The sequence below is a fragment of the Marmota monax genome, unplaced genomic scaffold (assembly GCF_021218885.2).
Source record: "Marmota monax isolate L192 unplaced genomic scaffold, Marmota_monax_Labrador192_F-V1.1 WCK01_AAM20220418_F8-fsc00691, whole genome shotgun sequence".
Lineage (NCBI taxonomy): Eukaryota > Metazoa > Chordata > Mammalia > Rodentia > Sciuridae > Marmota > Marmota monax.
In genome coordinates this window covers 62,010-76,185 of record NW_026694240.1, presented here as the reverse complement: position 1 = coordinate 76,185, position 14,176 = coordinate 62,010, and the positions used below count along the sequence as shown (strand labels likewise).

At 42.6% G+C, this 14,176-nt stretch overlaps 1 long non-coding RNA gene across 1 annotated transcript; it reads left to right on the top strand.

Annotated features, from left to right (window-relative positions):
- Nucleotides 1-77: 77 nt before the first annotated feature.
- Nucleotides 78-12,753, top strand: LOC124108458 (uncharacterized). The gene is made up of 2 exons (XR_006856694.2): nucleotides 78-221; nucleotides 12,556-12,753. It is a non-coding gene; the product is annotated as an uncharacterized LOC124108458 (long non-coding RNA).
- The last annotated feature ends 1,423 nt before the right edge of the window (nucleotides 12,754-14,176 follow it).

Genomic DNA, 14,176 nt, shown 5'->3' with positions numbered 1-14,176 from the left:
TTTCTGGACTCTGTACCTCATCTCTCCTGCCTAAGCTTTGTAGCTTCAGAGGGCCACTGGGAAGAGGGAGTAATGGGTAACCTGGAACCACCCAGAAACTTTCAGTAGCCAAGAGACATGGCTGATTCTTACCTGAGAGTCACACCCGCAGGAGGACAGCAGAAGGCAGCAGCAGCCGTGGAACTATGGACCTGTGACAGTGCACACACAGAGGAGCTTAGGTACGGTTGGGACTGCCTGGTATGGTTCTGTTTGGAATCAGCTCTTGATGGGAGTTAACTACTAAGAATAAAGGACAAGAAATTAAAAAAGAAAAGAAAGCATTAGCCCAGAGGTGAGCTGGAGGAATGGATAGGGATGACCCACAAGGAGGCCATTGAGGAAGGAAAGCCCCCACTATCTAGCAGTCCAGCTCCCCTAGTTCATTCTGGCACCTTCTTCAGTCTGCAATGTCTTCCATTTAGAAGCAGGAATTGGGACAGAGCCCTTGATAAAATGCTTGTAGTAACAGGCTTCCTTGTTATCTGCAAATGGAAGAAATCTCTGAAATTGGCTTATTTACACCTGGTGGTCATAGTGCGATCCTCAGGGAAGAGACGCTTGACAGGTGTACAGCCCAAGTAGGGAAGACACTGGCCCAGTTCCTCTATCAGAGAGGCAACAGGAGAACATCAGCCCATGGACAGACTCACGGGGGTCCATGGGGATCCTGCCCACGAAGGCACTCGAGGAGGACAGGAAGAATGGGAGGAGGAGAGAGCCCCAACTTTGGTGAGGTGTTGGAGGCAGAGCATGGCTAAGCATTTGGACCCAGGGAGATTTAACTCTACATCTAAACAATTCTGTGGAAACACTGGGGAGGAAAAGTGAGGGCCACCATATAAAAGCCAGGCAGGGCCACAGCACAGAGCAATGGACCTTTGCCAGGTTAGTGTCCTCCAAGGAGCAGGGGGCTGAGAGGAGGCATGAGAGAGGAGTGTTGGGACTTACCTCCACCCACGCCCACGAGAGAGGAGCCACAGAGGGGCGGCTGCTCCCTTGGGCTTTTATAGGCCATCACTAACCCCCTCAGCTCATTCTTTCTCTATATTTGGAAAGAGAATGACCGACGCCACAAGCTGAGAACAAGCTCCTTCCACACGTATTTTTGGTTGTTGCCAAGGGAAAGGTATATATAGAAATGAGCAGGATCCATGACCATTTTCCAACTGTAGAAAGTTGGGAGTTTGAGATGCCTTTCTCTAAACTTGGGGTTGGTGCTTCCCCCACTGGATGCAAGGGAGCAGCCTCCCTGGGGAGGCCCCTAGCTCCCTTTCTCAGTTGTCACCTCCCTGAGCAGTTAGTTTCCCTCACCTCATGGGAAGAGGGGACATGCAACCAGGCAGTTTGATTAGGAATCTCATCGTAAGGAAAAACAAATATAATAGAGGATGAAAAAGTTGAAATCCTCTTGGAGGATTTCACAGAAATTTTTGTCACTACATAGGGTGCAGCAGAACTGTGTGATTGTAAAACTTATGCCAGGAATAATAACAATCATAGATAATAATAATAATTCCCGCTTCTTCCCCTTTTCCTCTTCTCCCTCCTCTTCTTTTTCACCCTGTAACTGTCTGTCTCATTAGTATCATTATTAACTAAATCCTTTCTTAAGCTCTTGTAGGACCAACAAGTAAATTAATGACAGGGAACTATGCCATCAGCCAGTATTCACAGTGACAGCTGCTTAAGGGCCCGTTGTTACTGAGATATATTACCGAGTAGCAAAGACCAGCTGCTGGCCTGGATGGGAGGTCGTGGGGGAAGGTGGTGGCCTGCAGAGGAGGGGGAGCTGGACGGCTGTCTAACAAATGTGGTCATTTCTAAATCAGGATTGGAAAAATCAAGCCTTAAGAAAAGAATAAGGATATATTTGAAGCTTGTCTCCATTCCCACTCTACTTTTTATTTATTTTCCAACTGAGTCTTTGGGAGGGTGCTGCATGAGCATCCCATAGTTGTCCGTTCTAAAAAGAACATGTCCCACTTCAAAAAACGACTGTCCCCTCCCACAGCACCCATATCCAGTTCAGATGTACAGGCTTCTCAAAGAGCGGCGGGTGGGAAGGGTAAGCAGGACAGTAGTCCTCGTGGTGAGGGGGCATTTATTAAACACCCTCTGTATTCTTGGCTCCTATCCAGAGTACTTCAAGAAGACACAAAGGAAATGGAAAATTCGGGCTTTCTCCTGAATAGATTATATTGTAAATGATGAGTCAGGTGAACTATATAGACTCCCTTCCAAGATTTACGCAATTTCAGATCAAAGCAGTGCATGGTTATCAAATGCCAGTTCTGTAAACACCGGGCAAGATGAGTGGTTGCCAAGGGAGTAAGAAGGGCTGGCCCCATCTCACCCACCACTCTTTCTCCAATTTTATTTCAAATAGCTGTGCCTCTCTAGCACTGTCACTTCTTAAGGTCCATCTATGTCCTGGATGGAAGCTGTCTCCTGAGCTCTGTCCTGCCTTTCCAGGGACACATCAACCCTAGTTATCAGGCTATTGACTGCCTGCCCCTTTGGGAGACCTAGTCAGGACAGCCATGGGACAGGTAGATGTCACCTAGGAGAGTAGCAGTGTTAACAAGCCCCATTCAGCCAAGGGACAGTGCAAGGGGCCCTGTCTATATCTTGGGCAGTGAGTTACTCAGGGCAGGCCATGGGATGCTTGGAGGGTGGGGGTCTGCAGTTCCTTCTTTAACACCCAGATTTGTTGGGCAAGACGTTATGGACATGAAATATGGGCTAATTCTGCTTTTTCCTGTGTGTTTACCAGTTCATCTATCCATTTAACTACATCCATACTCCAGGAGTCTAAGAAATAACCTGTGCTTCTGAGTTTCTTGTAAGACAGAACCCATGTCATGTTACTGAACCTAGTGCAAACTTTAAATGCTGGTGGCTTCCCATCCCAGCTTTTCCAAAATTACCCATCCTTTCTTCCTTCTATCAAATTTCTTACCCTCAGCATGCAGATGTAAGGGAAACTAGGAGAAAACATGGCAGAGACATAGAACAGAATGTTCCGCTGGAAGATCTTAGATCACTTTTCTTCTGTGAGAAAATGGAGGATGGGGAGAGGGAGGAAACTTCCAGAGCCACAAAGAGAAGCATCAGGGATGGAACTCAACTCTATAGAAGACATCATGAGGAAGAAAGAAGTGAAGACAACTGCAGTATAAAATATATATATATATATATATATATATATATATATATATATATATATATATATATATATATATATATAAACTAGATGTCAGGAATCAAAGATCCGGTCATTTGGGAAATCATCTGTAGGAGAGGGGAGAACCACACAGTGGCAGTGGCTGTAGGTTTTGGCAGAAAAAACAGAGTCTGCTTGTGGCTCCCAGCTCCCCCACTGCTGAGCACTATTCTACTCAGTTTCCTCATCTGTGAAATGGGGAGGATACACCTGCCTCACAGACTAGTTATGTGTGTTCAATAGGATATTCAAATCTCAGGCCCACCATGCTGCATTTGGCACATTGATGTTTGACAAATATAAATTTTCTTTTCTTCCTGAAGGTATTATATCCCAGTATGAGTGGCTTTCTTCATAATAATCATGAATAGATTATACTGAATATGTTTTATTGTCATGTGATGAGATAAAGAGATAGTCATACATTTTTACCTTATTATTATTTTTTTAAAAGATGTCTATCCCAAGAGAAAATCCTGAAGAAGAGAACTTCTTGCTACTTCAAGAAGCAGCTTCAGGAGCAAACTGATACTCTCCTGGTGTGGAATTCTCCCTTTGATAAAAGGGGACAGATGACCTATTGGTATATTATTAGCTGCCTTTTGGGAACAGAAGGAGCCCTTGTCCTTTGAGCCATTCCACAGCCATAGCTAATCCCCAGGCAGAGCAGAGGGCTGCATTTATCCCCATGAGCTGCAAAAAAAAAAATGTATTGTGTCTCAAGAATGCAGGCCCATTTGGGAAGCACCGAATGGAGCCCACTTTGCCCTTCCTGGCAGCTTCTTCCCTAGCTATTTTCCCTGTTTGATGTCTGGCTCCACAGCATGGACACAGGGGCTCCCAGCCAGGCAGCAGCATTCCCAGGCCCGCTCTCTGCCAGGGCATGAAGTCAGCATCAGTGGGCACATAACCTTCAGGATCAAATGCCTTCTCCATGTCCCACTGTGAGAGGGATTAGATGTCACTGGATATGAGGAACTCGCTTATTCTGAGCCAAGATGGTTCCCTGGCACTGAGGTGTTAGGTAGGGGTCCTGAGCCAGTATTCAGAGCCCCAGAGAGAAGTTCCAACAGGGAGAGGCCATAACTCTTCTTTTAGTTCAATTCAACAATAGGCATTACTCCGTATTTTTCTGTTATGAAAACTGTCAAACATACAGGTAAGTACAAAGCATAATAAACACACACTCATATCTAAATGAAACAACTGTTAGCACTTGGCCAACTTGCTTTGTCCCTCTCTCCCTTTGCTCCTGTCCCTCCATCTCACTCTCCTCTTGCTCTCACTCTCTTGTCCATCATCTTTGGCTATAGCAATTGTGAATAAATAGCAGATATTATGAAACCTCACCCTTAAATACTTCAGTGTGTATCTCCTAGAAATAAGGACGGTCTCCACAATGCCATATTCTCACTTAATCAAATGGAAAATAATTCCGTATCATTTCTTATGTAGTCCATACTCAAATTTCTCCAGTTCTTCCCACAAGTACATCACTGGGTTCATTCCTCCCCAGATTATGATTGAGTTTGGTTTTGGACATTATCTTGGTTTGCTTTGACTTTCCAGCTTCTTTTGGTCTAGAGCATTCCTTCTGTATTGTTAATTTTATTTTTTAATAGCATAAACATTAAACTAAGCACTTCTTATGTGCCCAGTGAAGAACACGGAGGTCTCTGACTCTAGGGATGAGCAGAGGGTAAGACATTTACCCATTTCCAGTGTGTAGTACAAGGTCAAAAATGACAAGTGCCACCAAAATGCACAAATGCTATGGTGTTTGAATAAGGGAAAAATAACTTCCAGCTGGATACGGCGGATGAGGGCCCTGGGATCCTTTGTGAAGAGGCATTGGTCCTCCCTTATCCTTGGTTTCTCTTTCCATGGTTCAGTTACTCAAGGTCAACTTTGGTCTGAAGATATTAATGTGGCATGTGTCTGGATTCTTTCAAGGGAGAGTCCACATTCACATAATTTTTATTGCAGCATATTGTTATAGTCACTCTATTTTGTTAGTTATTGCCGTTAGTCTCTTACTGTGTCTCCTGTATAAATGCAACTTGACCACAGGTATGCATGTGCAGGAAAACAGTGTATCTGGAGTTTGATACTCTCCATGACTTCAGGCATCCCCTGGGGGTCTGGGAATGCATCCCACCTGGATGAGTGGGAACTACTGTGATATGAGAAAATGCAGTCTCGAGGGAAGGCTTTTGGTGAGGGGAGCAGCAGGGCAAAGACAAAGGGTGGATACTTTCAGGGAGTGAGAAAAGCCAAGTCCATAGGAAACAAGCATTTATTGATCTCTCAAAAGTTTTCTTTCCCTGGGACGGGGACCAGGTAGCTGAGAGGGCATAGAGGAGAGGGAGATATCCTTTTTTTTTTTTTTTTTTTTTTTACCTTCTCTTATAACTTTTGAAATATATGTTTGGTCTATGTGTTAGCTAGTTGTCGCGACCCCTTGCCCGCAAGGAAGATGCAACTCAGGAATCTTCTTTCAACAGTTTATTCAGGCCCTTGATATTTCTTCTTCTCCTTCTCGGATGCCCCTCCCAGCCTTAATAAAGCATCTCAAGCCCCAATGCGAAGCTGCCACGTGGAGCTTTCTCATAGGGTGGTGAAAAACCAGGCGCCAACTCTCCCAAATAAGGAGTTGTTTGTCACAGACCACAGCGGAGCCAGCGCCATCTTGTAATGGCGACCATAGTCTGCAGAAACGGCAGAAGCGGCTCACCACAGCTAGTCTAAGAATTTGTTAAGTTTTAAAAGATATAGTATGAAAAATGCCAATAAAATTAAAACGAGTTATCATGTCTGCCTTCAAGACATGATATAGCCTGTTATAAGAGGTTGCTAGTATTTCAAGGATAAAAATCGCTAGCTTTAAAAAAAAAATCTCTGCCAGGCACTGTTCTAAGTATTTTGTGAACACTAGTTCATCCGATGCTTATATAAACTCTGTGAGGAAGGTGACAGAGGTACTGTGACGAGCTGTGTTCCAGAAAAGGGGGCCAAGGCTGAAGACAGGGAAAGTAACTTGCTAAGGGCAGGCAGCTAGTATTAAAATTCAGTTCTATTTGATGTCAAAGCCGTGGTATGAACCACTTCATTAACTATATGAGAAGAGATCATGGGATGGATGGCTTGGGAATTATGATATTAGTTGGGAAGTTTGCAAGGTGGATCAGAGCAAACTTCTTGAAAACACCAGACCCCATTGGTAAGTGAGACACAGCTGAGGCTGAAGAATGACTAGGTAAGGTCACAATTCTGCACACCCTGGAAAACTTAAGGAGAGAACTAAGGAGGAGAGTGCCAATCAAGTTTGAGACATTCAGCTGGCGAAGAGAAGCTGCTCTACAGTGCCTAATTACTGGCAGCTACCATCGAAAGGCCTCATTAGACTCAGATGATTGATGGGCTCATGTGGTTGGCAGCATGAAGCAACATGACGGAAGCAGGGAAGAATGCTTTGAGTGGGACAGGAGAAGACAGGGATTCCAAGGGAAAGAAGGTTGCAAAGAGTCAGGCATGGCCCAGGGCCTCGCCAGGGGATTTAGAGATGGGACTGAAGAGTTTCCATGAGTCTGAATAATGTCAAGGAGAAGGAAGCAGATAACTTAGTTCACTGGCTAAATGCAGGGCATGGAAGAGAAAGATCAAAGATCACCAGGACATTACCAGAGGGATGGAATGGAGAACAAATGGCACTATGACAATAGTGAACACAGGAAAAAAAGTGACAAGTTTGGAGGGTTGGGGGTCAATTATCATTTAAATCATAACCTTTAATTTGAAGGTTGATGCTGACTTTTCATTTAAAGTAGTGTTTTTTAAACCCAGCTACATATGAGAATCACCTGGTGAGCTGTTAAAAAGAAAAAGCTTTGCATAATCAATTGGAAGATCAATTGTACCAATCAAAGCAACAAGATAAATTACTTACTTAAGAATAAACTTAGCTGGGCGCGCTGGTGCACACCTGTAATCCCAGCAGCTCAGGAGGCTGAGGCAGGAGGATTGAGAAGTCAAAGCCAGCCTCAGCAAAAGTGAGGTGCTAAACAACTTAGTGAGACTCTGTCTCTAAATAAAATACAAAAAAATAGGGCTGGGAATGTAGGTTAGTGATCGAATGCTCCTAAGTGCAATCCCTGGAACCACCTCACCCAAAACAAAAGAATAAACTTAACAAGTTATGTGCAAAACCTGAAAGTATTACTGAGACACGAAAGTGGATTTGTTCCTTGCTATCAGATAGGATGATTCAACAGAATAACAATGCTGGATATCCCCCCATTAATATATGAATTTAATGCAATCCCAAGAAAAATAGCAACATTTTTCCTCTCTGGTGCTAGAAAGTTGATTCCAAATTTCCTGTGTGTTTGGTAAGAAAATCGGAAGAGGAGCCACAGAGAGCATTCTAGCAGATACTAAAACATACTCTACAGTCTGTATCACGAAGACTGTTCTGTAGGTGCATGAAGAGAGACTGGCCAAACATGATATAAAGCCCAGAGAGAGGCTTTTCAAAAACCTATAGAAATACATATGGAAGTTTGACACATGAAAATAGCATCTTAAGTCAGTGAGGCAAAGAGGGACTTGTTAATAAGTGCTGGTGGCGTCACAGGAGTGAGTTGCTGAGGCTCCAAACCTCAGTTCCTGTGTTTGATTGAAAGAAAATTTAAAGTCAGAAACTAAAAGTTTTGCAAGAAAACTTTATTGTAAGTGAAAGTAAAGTAAGGCTCAAGCAAAGAACACTGAAGTGTAGAGGGCAAGAGAAAGAGAGAGGGAGGTGTGTCTGAGCAAAGAATGACAAAGGAAGTAATACTGTCTCCAAACTTATTACTGTTTGATGTTTGCCTTGAGAACTAGGGACCACCTTCGGCACTCTTGGCCAATCAGGTGTTCAACTAACTCTTCTTCACAGTCAGGGGTGGAGTTTTGTTTTGTTTTGTAATACCGGGGATTGAACTCAGGGGCATTCAACCCCTGAGCCACATTCCCAGCCCTATTTTGTATTTTTTTTAGAGACAGGGTCTCCCTGAGTTGCTTAGTGCCTCTCTGTGGCTGAGGCTGGTTTTGAACTCATGATCCTCCTGCCTCCGTCTCCCAGGCTGCTGGGATTACAGGCGTGGGCCACTGCGCCTGGTGGGTAGTAGAGTTTTTGACCCCAATTATTCCTCTATGGAACTGTCATTGTGGTGGCCATCCTATTAGGGTGGCTTCATCTATAAGTCAATCCTATGTTAATGTGGGTCCTGGGGTTAGTGGCTAGTCTAAAGCTACCTTAGTGCGTCTGTGTTCCTAGAGAAACCTCCTTTTTGAACTATATGGAGACACCTATGGCTATAACTCTAATTTTACCCTGACCTCAGTGGACCCTATCAAGAGTAAGTTCCGTTAATTCTTTCCTCTTGGATTCCCCCAATTAGCTCCTTTTGTTTCTGTTTGCTTACTCTCAAAGTCTGTGTATACACATTTTTCTATACACAGGCTATCTTCTATAAGTTACTTTCCCAACTGCCTTAGCAGTAACTTAAAGAAAACCTTAAGAGTAAATTAAACCTTGACCTTGTTACTCATTCCACTGCTCATTACTAACTACCACCTAAGAGTGGGACAACCAGATGGCCATTTGGAAAAAGATAAATTGGGATCATACTTCAAACCATATGTCAGATTAAATAACCAGTGTTATCAGATCCAAATGTAAAGAAATGAAACAAGTACTATGAAAAACATGGATGTCTTCCCATGACTCAACAGTTAGGAGAGCAGAATAAAAAATAGATAAATTTTGGGAGATCCACTGTAGGTTTCTCTGCCTCCTCATTTACCCTTCTCCCTCAAGCTGTGAAAAAAAAAAGTTTATTTCCCCATGTCATTCCAATTCTGGGTATCTTCACTCTAATTTTTGCCACTTGTATTGGTAAAGATATATTTTACTGATGCTTTAATTTGCTTTTCTTCCATTATAAGTAAGGTCTGAGGTTGAGCCTCCTATTTGCTGGTCATCTGTGGTTCTTCTATGAATAGTCTTCATATCCTTTGTCTTTTTTCCCTTAAGATTTAATATTTTTCTATTTTAAGATCTTTCATATGTCAAAGATTTTAGTAATCTCTCGTGTATATTGCCAATGTTTTCCTTCATTTGTTCCTGATCTCTTTGAGCCTTGCAGCAATCCTAGGGGATAGTCCAAGCAGGTGGAATTATCCCCATTTAATTGGTGGGGAAACTATGACTCAGTGGAGACAGTTGGCCCAGGTTAACTGGGCTCTGGGAGGACCTTGGTTTCCTTGCTCTGAGCTTGGGACTCTGAGCTGTCTCAATGCTCCAACAGAGACATGGAGCCTGGATGACATCTTTTAGGACTATCAGGGGAATCATTAACTAAATGACCTCTTAAGTCCTCTTCAGCTCTGCTATTTTCTGATTCTGTAATCTAAGGCATAAGAAAGAGACACTTGAGCAAAAGCATTGAACTTATCCTTAAGGCTTATGCATGTGTTGAAGGTGGGTGGAGGAGGCAGCTGGCTGATCCATCCCCATGTCTGACATTCTCCAGGGCAGATGTCTGCAACAGTATGTCACCAAAGGCATTTCCTTCCTATCCTTTCCTGGACTGTGAGTGAGGAGCTTGATGCCTCATGCTGCCTCCATGCAATAAAAAGCAACCAAAAACCTAGAGCAACAAGAACTCCAGCTCAGTTTTATGGCTGGAGAGGACTAGATCAAGGTAGCCATCGCCGCTTCCGCCAACCCTTTCAGACACAGTGGATCATAGCACACACCACCTGAGCTTGGCTGCAGCTTCCTAATCCTGCTTAGCATTGTTTTGTAGAAAGCAACTAACATTTGATTTAAATAAACACAGGGATAAACTATTTGTCTTCCTGTCACTCAGCTATTTTTCCTAATAGTGACTCTTCTTACAAAAGAATATATGTTCATTTAAGCAGGTTTAGAAAATAACTCAAAAATAAGAAAATAAAAAATATTTATGAGCATATTGCCATTGTTAACCACTGTTAACACGGGATTATAAAAAAAAGTGGGATCAAACTTCTGCAGTTTATTTACTCACTGAAATAGCTTTCTATATAAGTAAATATTAAACCAACATTTCCCTTTTAATGGGTTCATGGTATGCCATTCATGAATGTACCACTGTTTATCTGCTGTAGCTGGGCATCTAGTTCCTATGCCCATTAGCTGTATTACAAAAATGTTGCGGCAAACAAATCTTTGTGCATTTTAATGTACCTCCCACCATGGATAAACACACAAAGATGGTATAGTTGGCTTGCTCTATATTGACAAATTCCATCTAGAATGGCAGCCACACTTGCTACCAGTTCTGTGTGATGGCCAGTTTCTACTCACCCTAATCCTTAAGGGCTGACATCATTCTTTTTAGTGAATCTGAGACAAAAATGGCATTGTTTGAATTTGCTAATAATCTTCTGTGTGGCTATCATCTATCTGATATTTTTCTTTTGCCTATTTATATCCTTTGCTCAGCTTTTTATTAGGGGTTCATCTTTTATTTCCTATGGGTCTGTAAATAATCCTTATATATCGGGGCCAGTAGTTCTTTGTTATATATGATTTTGATCGAGCCCAGCAAAGACTTACCTACTATCTTTAATGTCGGGTTTACAAAAGTATTCCCTACTATCTCAGTCTGAATTTTATGGTTAAAAGCAACAGAGGGTCATTCAGAACCTCCAGAGAAAGAAAGGGGAGGAAAAGTGTTGTAATAAGGTAGATGGGATCTAAAACTGGATGCACGCACAGGAACTGGGCTTGGTGGCACACTCCTATCATTCCAGCAACTCGGGAGCCAGAAGAAGAATTGAAAGTTCCAGGCCAGCCTCAGCAACTTAGCAACAAAAAGTGCTGAGGATGTAGCTAAGTGGTCGAGTACCCCTGGGTTCTACCCCCGAGTGCCAAAGACAAATAAGCAGGAATTTCATATAACATGGTTCTGTTTCCATACTGCTGTGTCTAATTTGTTCTTCTTGCTAAATGCTAAGTAGTACATTTAAAAAAAAATCAGGCTTAGTAACATACAATATTGATAAGGCCAGTCCTTTCTACTTGCCCTTATTTTCACTAACTTCCTTTTTCTTCCATATCTTTTCCGTAACTATTTTTATTGTGTTTATTTTTCCAGATTGATTTCAGAATCTTTTTGTTGCACTCACCCAAAATACCACTGCAGCTTTTTTTTTTTAATGCAAAGCTTGTTTAGGTATAAATTAAAATTCATCTCCAAAGAATACAGGTGGATGAGTCCTATCACATGTGTGCAGTCACACAGACATAGGTCTTGTTCATCACCTCCCTAAATTCCCTTGTGCCCCTGGCAACCACTTGCCATTATAATATTATTGAAATTGTGTTAAAGATTTAATAGGAAAAAATTAACCTATTTATATTACTGAGTCTTCTCATCAAGGAAAATAATACTACATCTTTATTCATTATATCGTATATTTTCCCCAAATTTTATAATTTTCTTATGGATCTTGCATCACGATTACATTTATTATGTTTATTATAAGTTCTGCATGGCTATTGCAAATTTAGTAATCTTTTCATTACATTTACTATGTGGCTGTCATAGTGTATAGTAACCTTGTTGATTTTTGCAAACTTATTATTAGATGCTGATTAGATACATAAAACACGCCAAAGAGAATTTAACATTAGGTGTACTGGTTGGCAAACTGACAGGGGCAGAATATCTAAACACCATCCTATTCTTTGTTTATGTCTTATATGGTTATTTTTATTCCAGTGGCATTCTCCAAGGACTGAGTCTATCTGTACATCCCAAGTATTTAACCTGACTTAGATGCTCCCAAATTGTAGCCTGAATCATGATTAATGAATGACTGCCCACATGCTGAGGCCCTCCTGTCCAGTCAGGGCTTTCTGCATGGGGTTTGGTGCCTTCTGCACGTGCATGGGCCCACAAGAGAGCCTCAAGGCCAGCAGACAGCCAAGCAAGCCATCCAAAGAAAAGCCTGCCCTGATTTTCACACTGAAGACTTGCCTGTTCCTATTCAGAAAGGGATTTGACCCTTGCAGGGCACCATGGCCCCACTTTCTTCTGTAACAAATTGTGTCTTACCAGAGCCTGAGCTGACCCAGGGATCAAATGGTCCTCCATTTGGTTTCAATTGAGTGTTTCAAAATGCCTAAATGGAAGTAGGGCATTGAGACCTGATAAGCTTCCCGAGACTGACCAAACAGCATCTCTCTTTCCTTTTTGCAGAAATTATATCAACTCAGTGGAGAAACTTGCTATCTTGGGCTGAAGAGAAGTTCTGACAAGGAGTGACAGACAGGATTGATTAAAATTTTTAAATGGAGTGATAAAGTACTGATCAGAAAATGGATTTTGTTTACTTGAAAGACTCTCCAAATTGTTTTGTGGAACAGAAATTGATTAAAGAGCTTCCTGATTGAGAAATGATTAATTACTTTATTATCTAAGTCTGGGTGGGAGGTGGCAGGGGAGTGGGAATTGATGTGCATAGGAATTACTTGGAGATCTGGTTAAAAATCCAGATTCTGATTAAAGAGCTCAGCAATGGAGGCGGAGACTGCATGTTCAGTGAGCTCCCAGGTGCTGTGACCCTGCAGGTCCAGCAAGGCCATATTCGCTTCACTCCAAACTTGGAGCCAAGTCCTATTGGGGCCCTTCTTCCCCTGCCCAGCAGGGTGGGTTTGGACACACCCAATACCATGATGGCAGAATCACCTCAAGTTCATCCCAAGATCTTGGAGCCCAGCAGATGCAGAGGTCAAGACTCAGTATCTCTTCCTCTAGAGACTGGAAAGCTCTCACGCCTCTACAAAGCTCAGCCTGGGTCCCTTACCTTTGTGTCATCCTTGAATGGAAAACGGACAATGGACCACCAACTATGGACCTGCCTGGGAATACTTGAGATGGCTCAGGTATACTCTACACTTGGCGATGTTTTTGCTTCATAAAGTGGGACTCTAGTGGGCACAAGAATCACTGGAGTCATCTCAAGTTGACCGACAATCACTGCTGCTCACTGCAGCAGGTAACAGGGAATGGGCCTGTTCTCCCCCAGCTTGTTTTTACCTCAGTATCCTGGGTCCCTGAAAGCCTGCAAAAGTCTCAGGAGAAAATTTCTCTGCCTCTCAAAGTTGGGCCAGCTTTAGTGGCTATCCTGCACATGGGGGTGGGGTAGGGTGGGCGGGCACTGAAGCTATGGATTTCCTGTACCTGACAGTGGGGTAAGAAGAAAGATCTTGAACACGGGGCTTAAGTGCAGCTACTGTGCCGTGACTGCCTCGTCACACGTCAGTCCTACTTCTCTGACTGCATTCTTCTGATTTCCTCAGAGCTTGCTGAAGGTTCCACCTTCTCCCTCTCCCCCTTGGGCAATCTGGGCAGGAGCTCGCATCACTGTCCAAACTCGCAAGTCGTAAATGTTACTGATGCTTTCTTCATATCACAGACCTGTTTCCTTTCAAGTCTGCCTGTCACAGGAACTCATCTTCCCCTCCATTTTTTTTTTTGAGGTATAGATTTTACAGAGTGAAGTTCATAAATCTTAAGTTTAAAGCTTAATACACTTTTAAGTATGTAAGTCATCACATGGATCAAGCTATTTAGAATATTTCCATTGCTCTGGAAGATTCCGTTGGACACTTTTCAATCAATAACAATCCAACTCTGCCCCAGCTGAGTTCTATTTTGACTTCTATTTCTGGAGGTTAGTCTTCCCTGTTCTCCCAGCATCTTATTTCATCATAACAGAGTTATCCCTGTTTTATACAAAAAGAAAAATAAACAACAACAAAAAAACCCCCACAAAACACACAAACAACAACAACAAAAAAAACCCCAAACACAAGTA